At 39.5% G+C, this 23042-nt stretch overlaps 1 protein-coding gene across 1 annotated transcript in view; it reads right to left on the bottom strand.

Annotated features, from left to right (window-relative positions):
• The window catches only part of ZNF518A (zinc finger protein 518A), a 310424-nt gene that overhangs the window by 104474 nt on the left and 182908 nt on the right, over positions 1–23042 (bottom strand). Inside the window, exon 3 of the mRNA XM_044056706.1 lies at positions 815–893. The gene's annotated coding sequence lies outside the window, so the exon portion shown is untranslated. The remainder of the gene's footprint in view (positions 1–814; positions 894–23042) is intronic.

Here is a 23042-nt window from a genome sequence, read left to right as displayed (position 1 = left end):
GGATTACAGTTACTTAATTAAAATGCATTTTCCTGAACAATGACTAAGCCACTCTTTTTTTTTTTTTTTTGATAATTCCAGGTAAAACAGTGAAAAGTCTGTATGTTCTCCCAATGTTCATATGGGTTTTCCCAAGGTGCTCCAGGTTCCTTCCAAAGATATGCAAACAGGTTGATCAGGGACTCTAAATTTTAAGTAGGTGTTAGTGTGTGCATTTGCGATACTGAAGAAAGACCTGGCATCCTCTACCATTTCCCCCATTTGCCTTGCAAACTCCACAGACTGTAGTGGTTGTTTACATGGTCACTCTAGGGGTCAGCTGTGACCTGTAACAGAAAGAAGTTTCCATTAGAGGAGTAACTCTATAAATAAATATTTGTAGTTAAATGAGGAGTGCCATTTCTCAGCTCCTCCCACTAATTAGCTGGATGTTATTCACTGTCTGCAAAAGAATTCTTTTCTAACTGACCCCAGACAAGAAAAAAAACTTAATACAAGAAAAACGCAAAAAAATAGAAGTAACCAAACCTTAAAGAATACCTTCATTCCAAAATCAAATGCAAACAGAGAACTGCAAGTCAAACAAGCACTACAGATAAATAAAGATGCCACTAAACATTTGTAGTTAAAAGAGAAATATAGTTATTCTACTCTATAGCAGGAAGAGTTAGTATGTAATTATTGGCTTGCACTGTCCAATTAAAATTATACCCATCTTAGCCATTGATTTGAATCCAAAGAACAGGTCACTGAGGTGGGGTACTCAAAAAAATTTTAACTGCATCTTTATAAAAGAAGGAATCAAGACACTTACGCCATTTTGTTCTACATGGTATTCCTGTTTCTGGACTTCAATTTACAGCACATCTGGAAGTCTTTACATGTAACCATCTCTATAAAGACAAAAAGGTTCCCATATCAATACCTGTAGCAGAAGAGGCAACAAGAAGGCTGCAAATTTTACCTAATAACGGTCCCCTTAAAAAGTGACTGATAGGAATCCCGTTAAGGAACTATACCACACAAAACTGTACACTAATGAGGAACTATCAGCACAGGCACATAAAACACTTACAGGTACACCCCACCTCTGACAGCATTTTCACTATTACTGTATCATGACAAGTCTTAATCAATGAAAAGAACTGAAGCCTTAAGAATTTACAACGTAAAATTTTCCATGAAGTCTTGTTAAATTTATTTAATTGACTAATTTTGTAGTATTTAATAAGCACAGGAAATCTGGGCAAAACATAAGAGAAATAAATTTGACTAACTGGTCATGTACTCTATGTGGCGTGTCTAGAAAAGCTGATGTGCAGATACACTGTACAATAAATACTGGCTTATCAAAACAGAAGTGAGGGACATTAAACGATGGTTCACAAAAATGGTAAAGGTTAACTGGTGTTTTTATCAATAGCTTGTATTACTAGGTACTTTTAAGATTAAGAAAAAAGACCACGTAACGGAAGGAGTTTAAACAGATTTACAGTTGAAGAAATAAGGTATTTCCATTATTTCATGCATGTGCTGGACGATGAACAAGGACACCTGTAATCTTTACACAAGCATCAAGGGATCATTAAAAGCCACCTGAACAAACATCAGATCAGACAGATGAGACTAATAATGTCTCATCCAAACAGACCATGCTTCACGATTGCACTAGAAGGGAAAGTAGCTGAAAGACCAAGAAAGTGTCAATAACGAAGATGCACAAAGTTCAACTGAAGGAGCTTGCACATGTCTGGTAGAACTAGCAAGTGAAAACAAACAGAGACTGGAAACATTGGGCAAAGCTAATGAAAACATTCCGAACCAACATTCTGAAAACAAGTGAACAGCTCTAATCGGAAGGGGACTGAGCAAAACTTTGATCTGTGATACATAACATTAAGCATCCTGTTTTTTGCTTATTTTTACTAGTCATTGGTTATTACAGATATTTATAGCACTTTTGTCTGCTCGATACCTTTTATTGTATTTTACAGCTATAAACTAATCTGCATGGTTGCACTAAAATTGTCTGCCTCACAGGGCCTGATAAATAAGGTTTTTACTGTTACACTGCTTGTAAACCTTTTCTAGCTAGTTTCACTGTGTGTGAGGTATTAACTGGAAATTTTCTCCATTTGTTAAACATCTGTTTGTGTTTGTTTGTTCTGATTTGCTGCCAAGGAGTGCATCATATAACTGATTTGGTTGCAGTTAAAAGCATTTTCTAGAGTTTCCTTGCTCCTTTATCTATTTAAAACTTTCATTTAAAGACTCACTGCTGTTTTTTTGCCGTGATAAACATTTCTGTAGCATTTTTCTGCCCAAGTAGTGTAGGTAGTAGCTGTAGCATTGTCCATCTTCAGGCTTGTGTTCTGGGCCTACTTGTTTGTTTGCAGAGGTTGTGTATCTGAGCACATTTCAAGCCATCTTAGTTTAGCAAAAGCCATTTTGCATTTCAGTGAGAGTGTAGTGTTTATGGTCACTAGCTGATTGGGGTTACCTGGACTACGGCTTGGAGTAAGCACCTCATTGGTTCTTTCAAGCTTTTTTTTTTTTTAAGTTGTTTCAGGTTTCAACATTCTGTTGCTTAAGAAGTTACCTTGTGAGCATTTCTGTCATTTCACACAGAGCTAATCGGAGGAAGGGCACTAAGCAAAACTCTGATCTGTGATATATAACATTAAGTATCCTGTTTTTGCTTATTTTTACTAGTAATTGCTTATTACAGATATTTATAGCACTTTTATTGTCTGCTGCATACTTTTTACTGTATTTTATAGCTACAAACTAATCTGCATGGTTGCACTAAAATTGCCTGCCTCACAGGGCCTGATAAGGTTTTTACTGCAACACTGTACACCTTTTCTAGCTAGTTTCACTGTGTGTGAGGTATTAACTGGAAAGTTTCTATATTTGTTAAACATCTGTTTGTGTTTGTTCTGATTTCCTGCCAAGGAGTGTATCATATAACTGACTTAGTTTCCCACCCTCCCTCTGTATTGGTATCCTGTTCTTATACTTGGTGGCTTTGCAGTTGCCTGCCACTACTGTAAATTTGATCTGGGACACTCCTCCCAGTCTAATGTCATTAGCTCACTCTACCTAATACAGAGAGAACATTTGAGAAGGCCAACCCACTTAGTTTCTTAACTTTGAATTATCTTCTGCTCCTCCTTTCTCCCTTTCCACTTGACTAAAAAAAAAAAAAAAAAAAAAAAATCTAAGCTTGTTTCCTGCCTTTCCTGTAACTAGTCTATTCCAGAAACAAATTTGCTGTATCCAAGACAGTTTGTAAGCTTCTGAGCAGAGCCAAAGTCTGCTCTTCAAATTTTCCCTTAGATCTACTAGTTCTCTCCCCTCCTGCACTTTTACTAGCTTATTAGTCTAGCACTTTACCAGACTTCTTGTAGCAATTATTGTAGCACACAAAAGTGCTACCAGCACTAAACGTTCTACAAGACAACAGCTCCAGTACTTATTATTACTTCCCACCCCCTCCAGGCATGTCTAAAGGTCAGTTCCCCGTGCTTTCTCCTATTAACGTGGTGAACTTGGGCATCCTGAGGCAATGTAGCAACTGCCTCATGTGCACTGACATCCCTCTCCTCTTACCTCCCAACAGTCAGACTTGTGAGAGATGCACTTATATAAGCCAAAATGGAAGCCACGCACTCTCCAGCCAAGACCGGAACAACACAATACTAATCACAAGACACATAACTCTCCTAAACAGTGTGCTGCTCAACCAAAGCCCCAAAGGCAAAACAACATGCCCAACACACTAGTCATAGCTGACTCGACAGTGAGACATACTGATGTCCCACTCACTACGCTGAATAAGGAGACAGTAACAGTCAGCTGCCTGTCAGGCGCCAGGATCTGCCATATAACGCATGCACTCATGTCCCTCAACAACAGGTACAAATATGGCTCCTGTCATTGTACATGTGGGTGTGAATGACCTGAGATGTACCTCCCTGGACTACATGAAAAGAGACATGGAGGAGCTCTCGGATTATGTACCCAGGTGGGTATGGCCCTAGCTCTGAGCAGCATCCTACCATCACCCAGAAGGATACCACAGTACAAGCAGAAAATGATTGATTTCAACAACTGGCTAAGTTTCTGGTGTCATTCTAAGGGGATCCAGTATCTGTGTGCCTGGGATGACATAATTGAAAGACCTCAATGCTCTGCCAGAGATGGCCTGCATCTGTCATCCCTGGGCTTCCGGATACTAGCCAAGGCTATTGCCACACCTACAGTGCCTTTTTTAGGCGGTGTACCAAAGACCACATTACCACTGTAACAGCTACAAACAAATGCAATCGGAGGGTCATGCTGCTCAATGCTAGAAGTGTAAATCTCAAAATGCACTCACTCGAAGCACTCCTTAAAATGGAGAACATTGACATTTGTGCCGCAACAGAGACCTGGTTCAAGGCAGCAGAAAGCACCCCTGCACTACCAGGCTATAACTCATTCCACACCTTTCGGCCCCAGAACTTGGACTGAAGCTCCAAAGGCGGTGGTGATTCCATATTCATAAAGGATGCGCACACCTCCAGACTGCAGGCCCAACATAACGCATCTGAGATACTTCAGATGCAGCTAACATTGGGTAAGACAGCGATTCAGAACATAGCCCCAACCATGTCCCAAGACTCACACTCCACGTTCCTAAGCACCCTGGAGAATATTAGGGTCCAACCTAACACTCTTATACTGGGCAACTTAACTACCCCTTCATTAACTGGGAAAACTACTCATGTACCAATACACTTGCCCAACGTTTCCTGGAATTCATTAATTCCAATGCCCTGGGCCAGCTCATTCATACCCCCCACTAGAGATAGCAACATCCTTGACCTGGTCATTACCAACATGGGTGACCATTGCACTACACCGACAGTTCACTCCTCCCTGGTTAGATCCGACCACAAACTAATCACCTTGGAAATCTACCCCCCCCCCGCAAAGGTAACCACCATGAAAAACTACTCCAAAGCTAACTTTGGGCTCCTAAAAACAGAGGGGGCTAACTTCACAGCATCTATGCAAATGGAGATCAGTTGCATGACCGCCGAATCATACACCAATGCACTATACGAACAAGTACACAAATGCATGGATCTCGCCATATCCAATAGAACCAAAATGCTCTTCTCCAAAAAAAGGAAGCCAATCTGGTGGTCCCCTGCCATAAAAAAACTCTACAACAGAAGGAGGAAACTGATGCGGAATAAAGTGAAGTCCCAAGACTGGAAAAACTCCCTTATCGGCCTCAACAAAAAGTTGAGATCCCTCATCAAATCCTCTAAAGCTACCTATGAAAACAGAATTGCAGCAGACAGTAAAGACAACCGCAAGGCTTTCTATAGTTATGTAAAGAATCTCCATGGCATTACCCAGATTTGCTCTGACCTACTGCACAATGGTGCCTCCTATACAGAGCCAACAGATATTGCCAATATACTGGCCAACAGATTCAGTGCCAACTTTACCCCCCCCAAGGGATCAGTCACAATACCAATACATTGCCAGGCACCCAGTATTACTGCTGCACAGGTTAAAACATCACTGTCCAAGGCGAAGAATACAGCTTCTATGGGACCTGATAGTATCCCTGGCTGTATTATGCATGAACTACAGAATGAACTGGCACCTCACCTATGCGTCCTGTTCAATCACAGCCTCACCTCAGGCTTTGTCCATACCGAATGGCTCACTGCTACAGACATCCCTCTCCACAAAGGAGGAGTGACTACAGACCCTGGGAAATATCGCCCCATTAGCCTGACGAGTCTGATATGGAAAGCTATGGAACGCATCATCATGGACCTAACAAACATGGATATAGGGAATCTCCAAAGTCGAGATCCCACACAGTTTGGTTTTTTGAAGGGTAGATCATGCCTGCTCAACTTGGTCAACTTCTTTGAGTCAGTCACCAGAACTGCGGATGAAGGCAAGGTGGTTAATACAGCCTACCTTGACCTGGCCAAGGCCTTTGATATCATTCCCCACTCAGGAATCATAGAAAAACTCACCAAGTTAGGCATCAACCCTTATATCACTAAGTGGGTTGCAAACTGGCTCAGAGGTAGAACCCACAGTGTGAAAGTAGATGACTCCAGGTCAGACTGCCAACTAGTCACGAGTGGAGTCCCATACGGTTCAGTCCTGGGTCCTTTCCTGTTTGGCATCTACTTCTCTGAAGTCCAGGCCAACACAAAGGGACTCTAGCTGACAAAGTTCACAGACAATTGCAAGTTGAGAGCTATTATTAACTCCCTGAGTGATGTTGACATCCTACAGAAACGCCTCACTGAGACCAACGACTGGTGTCAGAACCATGGCCTTAAGCTCAATGCCAAAAAATGTGTCATCATCCCCTTTGGGAAAAACCCAGTTCCCATGAATTACCACATCGATGGTAGTCCACTGAACACAGAAGGCGTTATAAGAGATCTGGGAACACAGGTTGACAGCAACCTATCCTTTGACCACCACACTGCCACTGTGGTCATAAAGTCCTTCTATGTGGCATATCTCATTACTAAAGGTTTTGCATCCAGGAAGAAAGAGGTCACTGTCTCCTTCTACTCTTCCCTCATTAGGCCAATCAAGTACAATGCCCCATTTAGCATGTACCTCACCAAACACCTGCAACAACTGGAGAGGCCACAAAAGTACCTCACAAAGAGGATCCTAGGCCTTAAACATTTGTCCTATATGGGCAGACAAAAAAACTCCAACTATTCTCTGTCTCATTAGAGGTGATCTCTGCTCGACTTACAAAGCCATGTCTGACCCAGCTCTGTTAGAAATGCTACATCTAAAGAAATCCCAATCCCTCTGCACCACACACTCCAGAGACCTCAACCTCATTACCACAATCAACAGAACATGCTGGAGGGACAGGTTCATAACCCAGAAACTGCCCATGCTATGGAATAGACTTCCCATACATGTCAAACAGAGCACCTCACTGGCCCTCTTCAAGAGAAATCTTGATGAGTGGATGGGAAATAGAAAATTCACCCCAGGGATCACTCCAGTGGTTTTACTTGACAGAGGCACTGGGAACTAAGGTCGGGTGGCACGATGCCAGGGTAATCCTATGGGCTACGCTTGTAAAGGCTCCTGGGCCATTAGCCTAGTACACACCTATGAACTGGAAGCCAATGTATGAGAGGCCGAGTTGATGGATGCCATGAATTCACATGTGGCTGCCACAGTGTCCTTATAAACGGCAAATCAAAATCTAGAAGAGAAACATGCTTATGTCGTAGATGGGCTGTTGAGGTCAAAAGACAGACAAAAAAATTACAAACACAATCCATGACAGAAGAGTAATCAGAATGCAAGTACTGGAAAAGTAAGAGGAGGACTATGAAGTCTTTGTCCAAAATGAACTGGGTATCTGGACAGATTTACATGCAGGACAGGTACAAATTGAAACAATGCAGAGAATTATTCTCTAGTGCAATGGTAAAGATGACAAAGCCAAGGCAAATTTAATGAGATAAGATGCTTATAAAGTGAAAGATCAGTTTTTGTCTTTGCTTTGGTATCTGGGAAGATTGTTAAAATATACATGTTGTCATCAGTTTAAGAAAAGACTACAAGGTTGTTCACAAGGTAACGAAAGGCAAACTTTTTTAGTACCCACAAGAGAATTTCAATTAGAAAAGTTGTGGCTTTCAATGTTTTCTTCAGTTGTATTTAGAATGCATTTCCCTTGTGGATTTAATATTTTTACAGGTTCACAAAACATGATGTGCGCTATTTCTAAGCATGGTCCTAACAGATAAGAGACCCCAGCATAGGCTATGGAGACTACAAATAAAGACAGAAGAACTGGGGAATCATCAGAACTTTCTGCTATGAATAAACTGAAAATGCTCAGCACTTTTTTCCAAAATGAGGACTTAGTGACTTGGACAACAGGCATGATATACAGGCAGAAAGCCTTGCAAACTACAGCAAAGCTAATTTTGCAAAATGAAGGACATTATATACTTTTTTCATTATCCAGATTTTAAACTGACAAGACTGTTATTCAATCAAAAGTAGCTTTTTCTTTCCAGTACAATATTAAGTAAATGAAATATTAAACTGCAAGCATTTATGCATAGAATGGGAGAAGAGTGTTCATTCAGAAAGAATGCATAATATTTGATTAGTTATTTGAATAGGTTTCTTTTTTAATTAAAGAAATAACTAAATGTAATAAAATACCACCGAACTGTATTCCAAACCGAAAAGAGCTTTATTAGGAGTCCATAGAACCCGAATTCATAAAAGGCGTTGAACAATAGGTTAATTCCATATGAAACTTTTGTTAAAAAACAAAATATAAAATACTAAGTGCTTTCACCCGTACAGTTTAAAACAGGCTTCATCAGAGTTAGCTAGTAACTGTTTCAAACAGACTTTAAATCTCTGAACACGTCATGCATACACCTCCTAATCCACCAATCAGAACCTAGATAGTTCATCCTAACTAAATGTATGTATAAAAACATTAAATAAACAAGTTGATTCCCTATTAAACAAAAATGAACATTAAATACTCTATACGAACAATAACACATTGAAATTGTGATAAACAATGTTACTGACGATAAAAACCAAGTATATATTCTAAACATTATATACATGTGTTTGTGTATTGGTACTACTCTAAAACAAACATTTAAATACAATATGACTTCATTTTCAACATACTAGATATAGAGATATGATCATTAATTCCGGGAGGTTTCATGGCATCAAGTCTAAGTTGCCATAAACATTCCTTGACTTCTAACAAAGTCTTGAGATCACCTCCCCTGTCCCTTATTGGAACCCTATCTATAACAAAAAATATAAATTTATTAAAATTAGAACAAATCTGACTATGCACATATAAAGCATTAGAAGTTTTTTTGTTTTTGATGTCTATAATGTGCTCATTTATTCTTAGTCTCAATTTTCTAATAGTTTTTCCTATATAGAAGGTCGGACAGCTTAAACATGTGGCTATATAGATCACCATCTTCGTGTTGCAGTTGACATATCCTGGACATTTTATAGTTCTATTAAAGTTGTGGACAACAACATAAGGTCCATTGTTAATAAATTTACAAGCTGAACAGGCACCACATTTACTCATTTTAGAATTTGTATATATATCCATCCTGTTGTCTCTTTCCATTATTTCCTTTAAATTTCTACCTCGGCTATATGTGATAGTAGGTCTATCACCTAATATTCTAATGTTGCCATTACTGAGTGCACTAATCCAAGTATCAGTCAAAACTGACTTCACTTCCTCCGCCATGGGGTTATATGGAAGAATCATCACCCTTATGTTGGCGTTGTTTGTAAAACTGGTCTTGATGGTTGGCTCTAAGGCTGTATTGAATAGCCCTCCCTTTAATATAATTTTGAAAGTCAGTTTTCTTTTAACAATTTCAGAGCGTGTTTTTTCTAAAAACGCCTTTTATGAATTTGGGTTCTATGGACTCCTAATAAAGCTCTTTTCGGTTTGGAATACAGTTTGGTGGTATTTTATTAGTTTGGTGGTGACCAGTTTTATTGGTATTTGTTTCCAAATAACTAAATGTCTCTTATTATGGATTTATTTTTGCTCCGATTACTAAAAATGCGAAACTGTACAAAGATAATACATGCACTGTGTTGAAAGGGATCTCTAGAAGGTAGTAGGGGGTTCCCATTTCCTTAAAGGAAAACCGCACCCACAGACTCAAAAACATGTTTATTTCATTGTGGTTTGGTGTGTCCTACATTTTAGCACCACTCTGGGACTATTTACAGTTTTTTAAATATTTTTATGCATAATTTCTCAGTCTGACCGGGGTCTGGCATCTTGAAGTAATTCTGACTGCTTAGGCTGCCTCTAGGAATCTCACAATGCAGTGCCTGTCTGTAAAAAAAAAATTACATCATGCAGGCCTCTTTCTTCCTAAAGCTCCTGTCACTGCATTGATTTTACATGCATACACTGCTGTCTTTCAGCTGGTTTTAAGTAACATTTCATGCTGTTCAGTGACTACTTAAACCACAAATGGTGCAAATGCCACAGAACAGACTTTTCAAAGTGCTTTTTACTGCTGCCTCTTTTTAGAATGGCTAAACTGCAGTCTTTTGTGAAGCATTTTCTACTTTGACTCCTCTCCCATCCCCCTTCACACCTAACTTCCCTAGCTGTCAAAGTGCTAATGGTAATTTGATGCTGTTACCTGCTGTGATTGACAGCTCACAGTAGGAGACTTGACTCACGTACTGTTTCCTTGTTCTAGCCTTTATTTTCTGTATGGGTAGGGGAAGGACCAGGGAAGCTGTGACATCACAGCATGGGTGGGTTTTTGGGATGGTCATAGTCATATCAGTTTGGAGAGGAAATTGGCCAGAAAATTACCTGTATTCATTGGCCTTGATGACATCAATTAATTGGAGACTGCAGCAAGCTTTTCCACAGCAGAATAAAAGTTTTTTGAAAGTGAAACCACCACAGTACAGTAAGGTACTGTTCTAGTGGAGAGAAACAGTCAACTTAAATGCTGTATTGTTTAATCATAGCAAGGAGAGTAAATAGGGAGAAAAAGGACAGAGAAGTTGAGCATTTAATAACAGAATCCCGTTTTTGTCCTTTAAAGGAGTACCGCACCCACAGACTCAAAAACATGTTTAAAACATCATGGCATGATGTTTCCTACACTTTAACAGATTATTTACAGACTTTTAAATATTTTTATATGTAATTCCAGACTCTGACCACCTGGAGGCTGGCATAGTGACGTGGTTTGGATAAATCAGGTTGCCATCCAGTATCCCAGAAAGCATTGTTTGGCTCAAAAATGTTACATCATGCAGGCCTCCGTTTGCCTAAAGTTCCTGTCATTTCATAGATGTTGCATGCGTACAAAGTACTGAGTAAAACAGAACAGTGTAAGTAACATTCCCTGCTGCTGGATGACTACTTAAAACAGAAACAGTGAAAATGCCACAGAACACACTGAAAGTACTGTTTGCAGCTGCCTTTTTTTTTCTAATTTAGTTTAAATGGCACTAATTTGTGAGACAATGAATTCCAGTCCATTTACTTCTCCCCTCCCCCATAACACTTAGCTTCCCTAGCTGTCAAAATCCTGAGGGTAATTTGACCTGGTAATTCCACTGATTGGCAGATCTCAGCAGGGTGCTTGACTCATGTAATTTAATCTTTGCTCTAGCATTTCCTTTGTTAGAGGGGACATTTTTTTGCTGCACTATAGCCATGGCCTTACTTGACTGCAATCACATCCAGTAAGGTCTTGCACCAAGGAGCTAAAGAATAAAACATTTATACTATTAACCAGTTTAGATCTTTATTAATTTAAGTGTTAAGGTATCACTTCATGCTTCTACCTTGTTAAAATTTGAGATTTACAAGTGCAAAGTGTGTTGGTATGCAGTGTAGTGTTTGCCTTCATATGTTTTTACTCCACTGGTTGGTTTGCAAAAAAAACCTTTTGCAGTGTCCCTGGATTTGTCTTTGTACATACAAACCACATTGCTATATTTTCCCCTTCCTTTTTCTTGTGTCCAGAAGTCACTTATAACAAAGTAAATTTTTTATTGATTTTATTTTTAAATAAAGGACATCAAGGTTAACTTACCTTGAATCAGATAATGGATGCCACTGCAAAGAATCACTGTTGAAATATTTGTGCATGGACACAATCCCTTACTAAATCTATCTGCCAGCCTCCAGTTCAATTGGTGCTATGGTTTTAATATATTGGTGTGTTTGCTCATGCCTTCCAAATATCTCCACCATTACATACCACTTTTGCAGTGTAGTAACCACCCGACATGCCCATACACCTTTAGCCATCAATATGCAGCTACTCCTGTTTATGTGAGTATGTGAATTCATTTCAGACTTAAGGTGTGGAAGCTGCACTGAATAATTCTAGGTGCGTGTTCAGGTTTCACATGGTGCTTGCTTAGAGCTACCCTCATGTTAAGCCACTATGAATATGTTGCACTGCCACCTCTGATACCAGGGTAATGTTTTAATCTTTCTATTCCCGCACTGCACACTAGCAGTATCTGGTGCAAATACAACAGAGAAGTATGCAAGCGATACACCACCTAAGCATCCTTTGCCATGCAGAATGTACAAGTATGCATACCAAATTTCTGTGTTTCCAAACATTGGTGTTACTACACTACTACTGAATAAAATGAACAGCACTCAGGCTGGGGGAAGGACAAGGGAGCCATGACATCACAGAATGGGTGGGTCTTATTATTTTAGTTAGAATCAGATGACGGCTGTGGTGATGTCACTTTGGGGGAGGGAACTGATTAAAAAAAAAAAAAAAAAAGTACCTGTACTGCCTGGCCTCGATTGTATCAGTAAATGGGTGACTCCAGCAAGCTTTATTCAAACGTGAGAGAATCATTTTGTAAGTGAAACCATCATAGTATGAGAAGGTAGGCTTCTGTTACAGAAGTAAGGGGAATTATAAAAATTATAAATGCTTTATTGTTGTTGCTTTAAAGAGGACAATGTAAATAGGGAGGAAAAAGGCCATGAAGTTGAGGAATACATTAGAGAAACCTGTTGTACTCCTTTAATGAAATATGGTTTGAATGTCTCTATTTATACAGTTCATATGCAATTAATTATGTTTTGGAGAACTTATGCAAATGCTGCTAATATACATATAATGTTCAGACTACATTTCAAGTAGAAAGCTTATCGGTTATGGTTCAAATGGGGTAGAGAAGAGTCCAGAGTGGTATTTTAACAACATAACAGATAAATGATTGAACTGGGTAGGACATGATGACATGAAACTATGACCCATTAGTTTAATCTAAAATACTGGCTTTGTTTAGAGTTTTCTATCATAAAGACAAAGGATAATGCATTTCTTCTTAATGTTGTTGTTGTTGTCTTTTGGCTTTTTCCCAGTTAAGGGTCACCAAAGCAGAATTCCGGTCCGCTAATGATTGAAAGTGGATTTTCATAAACGCCGAGGTGCCAGCTCAACATCCAACCTTCAACGAAGGCACGCTCATTTACGCATATCTTTCGAACGCCACCCAACCGCGGGGAGAACATGCAGACTCCACACAGAAGGCACTCCACGCACTCCAGCCGAGAATCAAACGGGAGAACCTCTTGCTGTAAGGCAACAACGCTAGTGCTGCACCACCGCAGCTAATGCATTTCTTCTTAATCAGAAAATTGAATGTTAATTACCCATTTTTTTGTGGCAAGAAAGGAATGATGTACCATTAACAAATATTATAAAACTTTCAAATACTTCAATATGCTGAGTCATTGTGACCAGGGGGATCCTAGGATTCACCCAACGATTTTGTATTCAAATTATAATTTGATAATTTTGGTAATGATATAATCAAAACTATCTATTGAGCTAGGTAAAATGATTTTTATGATGTCTTTAGCTTGCTGAACTTTATGCAACTTTATGACTATTACTCAGCTATATTTATTTTTTTTTTATAAATACAATTCAGCGTACACTAAACAAAAATGAAGACTTTCAGTTTATAGTGGTACATATGGAGGGGGCAAGGAAGAAATACTATGCCAAGGAAGAGGGATGAATTTTATAACACTAAACATAAATAGATTAAGTAATCAATTCATTAAAAATTACATTTTCACTTTCTATGAAGGTGAAGGATCTCGGACAGGTGCATTACAAGAAACATTTTTACACAAATGCAGAGAAGCACACAGATTATCACTAGCACGATGACTTGATAAGACTAAAATGATTATGAGGAGTGTCACACTCATCTGTTGGTGCAAGGAATACAAACAAGTCTCTCCCTTTAGAGGATGATAATCTGGTACAGGGCATACAAGGTCCAGCTATTACCCTCTATATTCTTATATATATATTCTTACTTCCAGAGACAGTTAAGACAGAAATATGAAGGGAATGATTGTTTTTCATGCTATGCACATGGGAAACTGGAATGCAACATGAAGTGCTATACATATTAAAAGGATGACTTGGGGTTTATCATACATCACTTGTGAAATATGCAGGAACATGCATGAAAGTGATGGGTCCTACACCTGTCGCAGATAATGAACATAATCAAGATAACATATTCATTACTACTATACATTTAGTTAGGATGACAAATTCTACATTACTACTGAACACTTGTAAGTGGCTAAAGACACAAAAATTGTATCTAACAAGAGTATCAGATCATTTTATTTAGAATATAACATGCATACATTAATTTTATCTTCTTTAGAAAGACAATGGGTATTCTATGCACCATATTTTTGAAGTGGCAAGCATTTGTGAATTGATGCAAAGAGCTAATAAAAAATGTATAATTATTTATTTCACATTTGCTAACCGGGTTAGTCCAACTGAGCAGTTATAGCCCATTTTCAGTGGGGACCCGAGGAGAAAAGCTCCAACAAATTAATAAATACATAGTAGCTACAATAGGCTTAAACAGCAAATAAATACAAGAAAAATAATAACAAGAAACAGTGAACACACACTAAATACAGCATAGTTTGATAGAGTATAAACCCTACTGAAATAGATGAGTAACATTTTGGAATTACATGCCTCAGAAAAGGCAATAAAAAAAACAGCCGCGGCGGTGCAGCGGTTAGCATTGTTGCCTCACAGCAAGAGGTTCTCCCGTTCGATTTTCGGCTGGAGCTTCTTCTGTGTGGAGTCTGCATGTCCCCCCCACGGTCGAGTGATGTTAAAGACATGCGGGTAGGTGCGTGAATGCGTGTGCCTTCTTTGAAGGTTGGGCGTTGGGCTGGCAACTCAACACCATAAAAATCCACTGCCAATCATTAGCGGACCAGAGTTCCACTGTGGTGACCCCTAACCAAGAAAAGCCGAAAGAGAACAGGCAATAAAAAGAAGAGCTATATGGATTACACAATTACCAGACAAGAATTTCAGTGGCTAGATAAATTTGACTAAAAAAAAAATAGTAGTTAAGTAGCAAAAACAGGATGTTCAGGTAGGATCATGGCATGGGCAGATCCAGCTGGTCTGGAAGAGTAGTTTTAGTTATTTTTTAAAGCTTGTTGGTTGAGAGATGTTTCGTAAGTTAAAGGGTAAGCTATTCCAGGTTTTAGTAATAGAAGATTTGTAAAGGAGACTGCCTATGTTAATTTTAGGTGTATAGGTTTCCAGTAGTAGTTTCTCAGAGCTAGGGAGGGGGAGTAAGGGGGGAATACTATGAGACTAGACTTTGGAGGGAGAAGCAGGAAGTAGGTTTGTTAAGTATACGGTGGGTTAGATGTAGATGGAACAGTTTTATGCGATGGGTGAATTCAAGCCACTGTAGCTTGCAAAGGGCTAAGCCATGGTGGGTTGGGTTAGGAAGGTTGGCACCAAATTTGGCAATTTTACTGTAGGTCTGCTCAAGTCTAGAGAGTAAACAAGACTGAAGATTGGTGAGGACTGCTGAACCATAGAGAAGACTGGGAAGAAGGTAAGCTTGGGCAAGGGATTGTCTAGATTCAGCAGAAAGGAATTTTGAGTTACGGTATAACAAAACAAGTTTTTGATTAGCTTTTTTTATTGCATGGTGAATATGTAAATCAAATTTTAATTTCTCAATCATTCTGAGTAATTTTGTGTGAGATTCTGTGTTGATTACTGTGCTATTAAGAGAGGAGATAAAGAAGTTAGTCTTGAGGTGATCATTGTTTTTTGGGAGAAAGAGAAGTAACTGTTTTTTTGGGGTTAAGAACAAGCTGATTGTTATTTAGCCATTCTTCTACAAGATGGAAAGATTGCGGAGCATGCGTCTGAAGAAGTGTAATAGAGGTAGCAGATGTGATAAGGGTGGAGTCGTCGGCGTATTGAATAAGGGAGGAGAAGGAGGTGGAGGAGATGAGGTCATTGATAAAGATGTTAAAGAGCAAGGGTCCAAGAATGGAACCCTGGGGTAATCCAGTATATATAGGTAAGAAAGGAGAGCGTAATGATTGAAGTCTGTCGGTGAGGTAACTAAGGAACCACAAAAGAGCTGTGTGAGAAAGGTTGAGGTTGGCTAGTTTAGTCAGAAGTTTAGAATTTGATACCGTATCAAATGCCTTAGATAAGTCAAGGAATAAACACGAGACTAATAAATAAATAAATATATATTACAAGGAGGACAAAACCATTAAAGAAACAGAGAAAGTTAATGGAGAAGTGGTGGATTTTATTAAATAAAAGTATCCATTTCTATACCAATCAATAAATGACAAAAATTTTACTACTCCTATCAAAAACCATCTTCAATGAGAATTACTCAAACAACAAAAAATTAAAATAATTATAACTGGTTTAAAGAAAGCAGATGGGACAGACTATACTAGGGGTCTAGTGATGATGACATGGACTACTTTACACAGTTCTATGAACAGTTTGCTTATCTATCTTTGTTAGCCAGGTTGGCAGTCTGGTTCACAAGGTATCAAGATGTGTAGCATGTAAAAACATAAAAGGCATTTTCAAAATGAAAACCACAAAAAGTAAGCATTCTTGGGATTACATACCAAAAAGGCATGTATTTTAAGATACACATTAAGATGTCAGAACCACTTAAACTACATGGTACAAGTAAACTCATAGGCTAGTCAGTACCCAAACAGCAGCACTGGTTAAAAAATAAATAAATAAAAAATTATTTTTAAAAGTACTTAATTTCTGGAATTTCCCTAATATTAAGTAACAAGTTCCATTCTACAGACGGAAGCTTTAAGAAAGCATTTCCTCCTACTGCTTTAGAGAAGTGCAGCTCACAAAAGACTAGTGATTATTACTGCTACAAGTTATATAAGGGTTAAACAGAATGGAGTGATTGACAGGGTGAAACAACCTTTTTGAGGGAACTTGGGTTACCTCAACTAGCACTATGTGAGGCAGAAGCTATGACTGCTGCTGTTATGCATAGAATTATTTGAGACCATAAAGGGGCAACTCGGAGTTGAGTGATGTACTACCTGTTAAACGCTGGGTGACTGATAAGGAAAAGTAGGATACCTTGATTAGTACAACAGTTTAATAAGGTGCTAGTATTTATTTTATTTATTTATTTATTTATTTTACATTTGTTAACCGGGAGAGTCCGACTGGATACATGTCCATTTTCAGCGGAGGCCCGGGGAGAAAAGCTCCAAGTACATAACAGACATATGAACATTGTTAATGCAAAAAAAAAGGAAGATAGTTGAGTTCTAAATACAATATAAAGATACATCACATCTTGGGGGAAAAAAAAAAAAAACAGCAGCAGCATATAAAAAAAAAACATAGGTCAGTAATAGTAATGAAGGATGCCTCCAGTTTAAGGAAAATAGCTACAGTTTCCATAACACAAATGGAAGGCAATTATTCAACAAATGCCATCTTCACAGAGGCCTACCTCATTATTAAATCACGATTATAAAATATTTATGACAGTGCTCGAGTAAAGGTTAGTGAAATACATACCCAAATCAATAGACAATGACTGATGTGAAGTTTTGGGAGCAAGTCAAACCTTTGGAAATGCAGTGAAAACAGACAAGCTCATGTTGACGGCTCAACAGCAAACAAAGTCAAGACTACTATTGAGCACAAATGCAGAGAATGCCTCTTACATGGTAGAATGGTCCTAGTTCATATTAGTTCCAAAAGATTTTTTTTTACTTCTAAATTTACAAACCTACCATCTACAGCCCCACTCAACACTCTTGCAGAACTGTCACGATCCTTTCTACTTTCATGGGGAACAAGACTAGGATAAGCCAGCTCCCCTCCATTAAAAAGTTTGCATTTAGATAATTTGGCTGCAGGGGTAAGACAGTCAACATTTAGGGGTTATATGGCAAATGAGGATAAAATAAAGATTTCCTCATTTGTAGAGAATATATCGAAGTTTATGGTGGACCCTGAAAATGTCAATAAGGTAACGTTTCAGATACTGAACATAAGTGGCAACATTATCAAGGTATAAGAAAAACTCAGACCTTCCATTAATGATTAAACATTCCTATTCATTCTTATGGCAAGGAAACTATTTATTTGCCTAATTAGTACTTTGGAACAACATTCTACTAAAACAGAGAGAAAGAAAGTGCTTAAACTAGAACTGGTTCACAGCATTAAGGCAATGCATGTTTTGCCTTACCTTTATTATATATATTTCACACCAACATCTGATATGTAGGGCATTTTCTGAGAGCCAGCAGTGATATGGTAAAAGATTTTGCTTTTTACAACTTGCCCTCTAACTACCCAGTAGCGGACATTCAACGCTGTTGATTTGAATGACCAAGCAGACTCTAAAGCATGCCATTTCATGTCCGCGTGCTATCTAAAGTATGTAAAGTGCCAAAGTATCTAAAGTGCTATATAAAAGTAAACCGCGGTACCAGCCATACAGCTTCCTCTATCAGCAATTTTTCAAAAAGTTTTGCAATCACTGGCTCTGCCAAAGTGCATCGCTTAATCCACTCATATGCCTATGAAATAGCTACATATCTCTAGCGTTATGTAATCCACTGACCCTGCTCTTTATAGGCTCTGCTTAAGAGCATCGTTGATGTTCTGAGTTGCTTCCCAGTGTTTTTATCACCAAATTAGCTACAGTTCTAGCGTTTTTGCAACCACTGACCTTGTACTCTCTGCTCTAATGCTTTGCTAAATGCTTAGATGTGGTAGCGACTAGTTTTTACAACTGTTATATGGGCTCTCATTGTCATTTCACTTGATATACCCTAAAAGTTCACCTATAGTGTCCGGGCATGCTATTTTGCTAGGTCTCCCAACGTGTTACTAATAGTGTCTTCACACTCTGGTCTATGGTGTCCGCATAACAACCGGAACCTGCATGTTCTGAAGCTGGTTTAAGTAACATTTTTAAGTATTGTAAATATAATTGTATGTGGTATTTGTTAAGGTGTCTTCACTTCTACTACATTTGATATTCCATGCTCTCTACCTTCCTCATTAACCTAGTCTTCTTTTGTCTCCCCTGCCCCTCTCCTCCTCTCAGCAGTATACCCTCCTCGCTCTTTCTCTCCTGAACTTCCCTCCCCTTTCCCCTTACAGTATCTAACTCTATTCTCTATTTTACTACAGCCATTCTACCCAGGTGCCCTCCCTGCTACTAAACTTCAAAGAAAGCTCTTCTGCCATCTCTGAACGGATGGCCTGAACTGCCTGTTTTGTTAAACTGTGACCTACCTGCCTTGGAAACCCAGTCAGAAACCCACTGTGTAGGTAGTTTAATCATACCTTGGAAATGTATTCATACAATTATCCCCTTGTAAACTGATCTCTTGTGTGTGTGTGCTTGCAGCCTCCCACAGACATAAGCCCCCACATCCCTCTTATAAAACTCCCTGCGTCCCATAGGTATATTTCACTCTTTAGCACCCAGGCACTACCCCATTTCCACCACTAGATGTCAGCACACCCCAGGATATGTCTTTTACTTATTCTACTTTCCTAAATTACATCGCATGAGCTAGTAACTTAATTATCCCATCTCCCAACCAGTCATTCTCTGACCCTGCCCTTAGTGTTTCCCCTAGATCGACACTTACCCAGTACAGCAGGACTAGCCATTGTCCATAGCCTCTCTCACAGATTGTTTTTCTCCAGCAGGATTCTCCTATCTTTGGCTCTACCCACTCCGTTCGCCCTGCGGGCTCACTCCGCTCCCCTACCCTGCCCCCAAATTTCACCCGCCCCCAGTACTCTTACATTTATTCTTGCCAGTAGTCGCCTCCCCTCCTCTACCCTTCCAAATCACAGTCCTCCTCTCTCTGCCCCTCCTCTTCTCACCCCACCCCTCAATAGCTACTCTCCTTATACAAGTCACTATACCCTACTCCTCTCCCCTTCTTCACTTTATACCTTCTACCTCCTCTTCATTATACCTCCTTCTCTACTCCATCTTTTAAACTTATACCATCTCACTATGAACTCCTCTTCACCACCTACCCTTCTTATCCCTACGAACACCCTGCTAACTTTAACTTTAATTCTACTTTTCCATACTACCTCCTATTCCTCCACTCCTCTTTCCCCCTTCTCTTATATCCCAATGCACCCTCTCCCAGCCCTCATCTCACCCTCACAATACCTCACTTCCACACAATCTCAGCCTCATTAGTCCAGCCCAATCACCTCTACTACTTCAAACCAAAGATCTTACCCACATTAGCAAAACACAACTTCCCTAAATCGCTTTCATATCATCCCCAACACTCAGAAGGAAAACTTAACTGCTTACTACTGTCTTTCTTCATCCACCTACTTCTAGCAGGTGATATACACCCTAACCCTGGACCTAGTTCCATCAACACCACCACCACCCTTCCAAAAACTACCACAACTACCAGCCTCAAAAGCCTTAAATTAGTCTAAATGCCTAAAGTTTACGAAACAAAGTAACTAACTTCCATGCCTGGCTTAACCAGAACCAACCAGACATAGTAGCTATCTCTGAGACTTGGTTAAAACCATACATCTCTGACTTAGAAATTCTACCCCCTCCCCCCAGTTACCAAACCATTAGATATGACCGCATAAATAGAAGAGGTGGAAGAGTAACCTTACTATTCTCTTATACACTCCCCATTATTCCTTACCCAAATCCCACTCCTAAGTTTAACAACGCAGAACTTGTCATAGGCGTACTATAAATGAATACTCATAAAAGTATCTGTATAATATCCCTCTATATTCCCCCAAGTAGCAGCACTACTACTTTAGAAGAAATCCTCCAATGGGCCTCAACTAACATCCACCTAGAGACCTACATTCTAGGTGAAGTTAACCTAGAGTGGAATAAAATTAACAACTAAAATCCCGCCATATCTGTCAATCTCTTCAACTTCACCCAATTCACCAGACCCAAAAAAAACAATCCTCCAGGATCCACTCTGGACTGGATTCTAACCACCCACCCTAACAAAATTTTAGACTCAAACATCCTTCCTGATTCCATTAGTGACCACCTGCCTGCCTACATCCTCCGAGCAACCCATTCCTCCCCTCACCAGCACCATTATATACATACTCATAACCTTACAAACTTCAACCCTACAACCTTCTCTAACACCCTCAAACAAACTAACTGGAACACACTAAAATCATCCCTCTAGAGAACGCTGTTGATCACTTCAATTCCATCTTCCTAAATGTACTTAATACCCAAGCCCCTCCACGATCTATTAGAGTCAAACCCAAACCCGCACCATGGCTAACTAAGGAAACCAAAAAACTTGTGCAACAGTGAGATAAATGCTGGAAACTTTCTCAGCACAATAAACATCCTGAAACCCTCCTTAAATATAAGCAACTCCGCAACATCACCAAAAGAAACCCTCTATACTAATTAACCTATCTATTCTGGAATCAACTGTCCGCACCCTTTGGAAATCTTTCTTCACTATCCCTCTTCATGAAGGTGGAAACTCCACTGACCCCTCAAACTACCGACTCATTGCCATTCTGTCCCCTCTCTCCAAGATATTAGAAAAATATATTCACTCACAGTTTCTCAATCACTTCCTCACACATCACTTACTTACCCCTACCCAACATGGATTTCATCCTCACCACAGCACCACCACTGCCCTCCTCTCCGTCACTCATATCATTGCAGAGGCCCTAGACAACAATAAACTAATTTCCTGTCTCTTCCTAGATCTCTCCAAAGCCTTCGATACTGTCTTTCATCCTCTACTACTATCCAAACTCGCAAATCTCCACCTATCCCCCTCCTCACTTGCCTGGTAAAATAGTTACCTATCTGACCAGGAACAATCTGTCAAATGGCACTCATCCTCCTCACCTTTCCTTCCAATCTCCACTGGTGCTCCCCAAGGCTCCATCTTGGGACCCCTTTTGTTTAACATCTTCACCAAATCTCTTTACACCTCATGCAAAGAATCCTCCCTTATTCAGTATGCCGACGACTCCACGCTTGAATCCATCTCAAATAACATTCCTGACCCAACAGGCCCTACTATCCACTGAACAATGGCTCTCTCAAAACCTATTGATCCTAAATCCCAAAAAGACCAAACTCTTACTCTATCTTCCCCGTTCTGTTTCTCATCACAAAACCTCCTTTTTTATTACATCTTCTAACAATACAACTATCCAACCTGACACCCACACAAAACTCCTAGGGGTCATTATCGATGACGAACTAAAGTTCAACCTACATATACTCCAATGTATAAAAAAACAAACCAGAAACTAGGTCTGCTATATTGGAACAAAAAATTCCTAACCCCTGAATCTAGACTTACCCTGGGCCAGGCACTCCTCCTCCCCTCTCTCTTATATGCTGCCCCAGTTCTTACCAATATCCAGGCCTCCACTCTAAACAAACTCCAACAGACTTACCATAAAATAGACAAATTCATTACTAACTCTCCATACAACTCACACCACTGCATTTCTTTAAACTCTCTTCAATGGCTTGAACTTCCCCAATTTCTGCTATCTTACCAATTTCATATGCTACACTCTATTCTTTATAAACCCTCCTTCTGTCCATCTCTATCTTCCTTAGTCTCCATCTACATCCCATCCCGGACCCTCCGTACTTCTAACCAACAATTACTTGATATCTACCACCCAAAAAGGTCAGTAGGCAAACTACTCTACAAACAGTCCCTTGCCCATGCTTGCAACAAACTTCCCCTTGACTTACGTTCATCTCCCACACCTCACACTTTAAAAATCAACTAAAAGCTTATTTTCTCAATTCCAGAACCTGCCCTTGCCATGACCCTACCTAGTCTTCCTTATAATCAAGGATAAACAATCCCACTATACGAAGCTCCACAACAACCACTCCACAAACCCCAAACAATTCTGGAACTCCATCAACTCACTCCTTCACCCAGGCACTAAAAACAAACCTTGCCCTGATACTACTAAGGCTGATCCAGAAATCGCCTCTCTTTTCAACTCCTTCTTTATTAACTCTATTGCTGAACTAACTAAATC

Source organism: Protopterus annectens, chromosome 14.part0 (genome assembly GCF_019279795.1).
Source record: "Protopterus annectens isolate FY-2018-M chromosome 14.part0, PAN1.0, whole genome shotgun sequence".
Lineage (NCBI taxonomy): Eukaryota > Metazoa > Chordata > Ceratodontiformes > Protopteridae > Protopterus > Protopterus annectens.
Note: the sequence above shows the minus strand (reverse complement) of the source record. Positions and strands in the feature narration are given on the sequence as shown.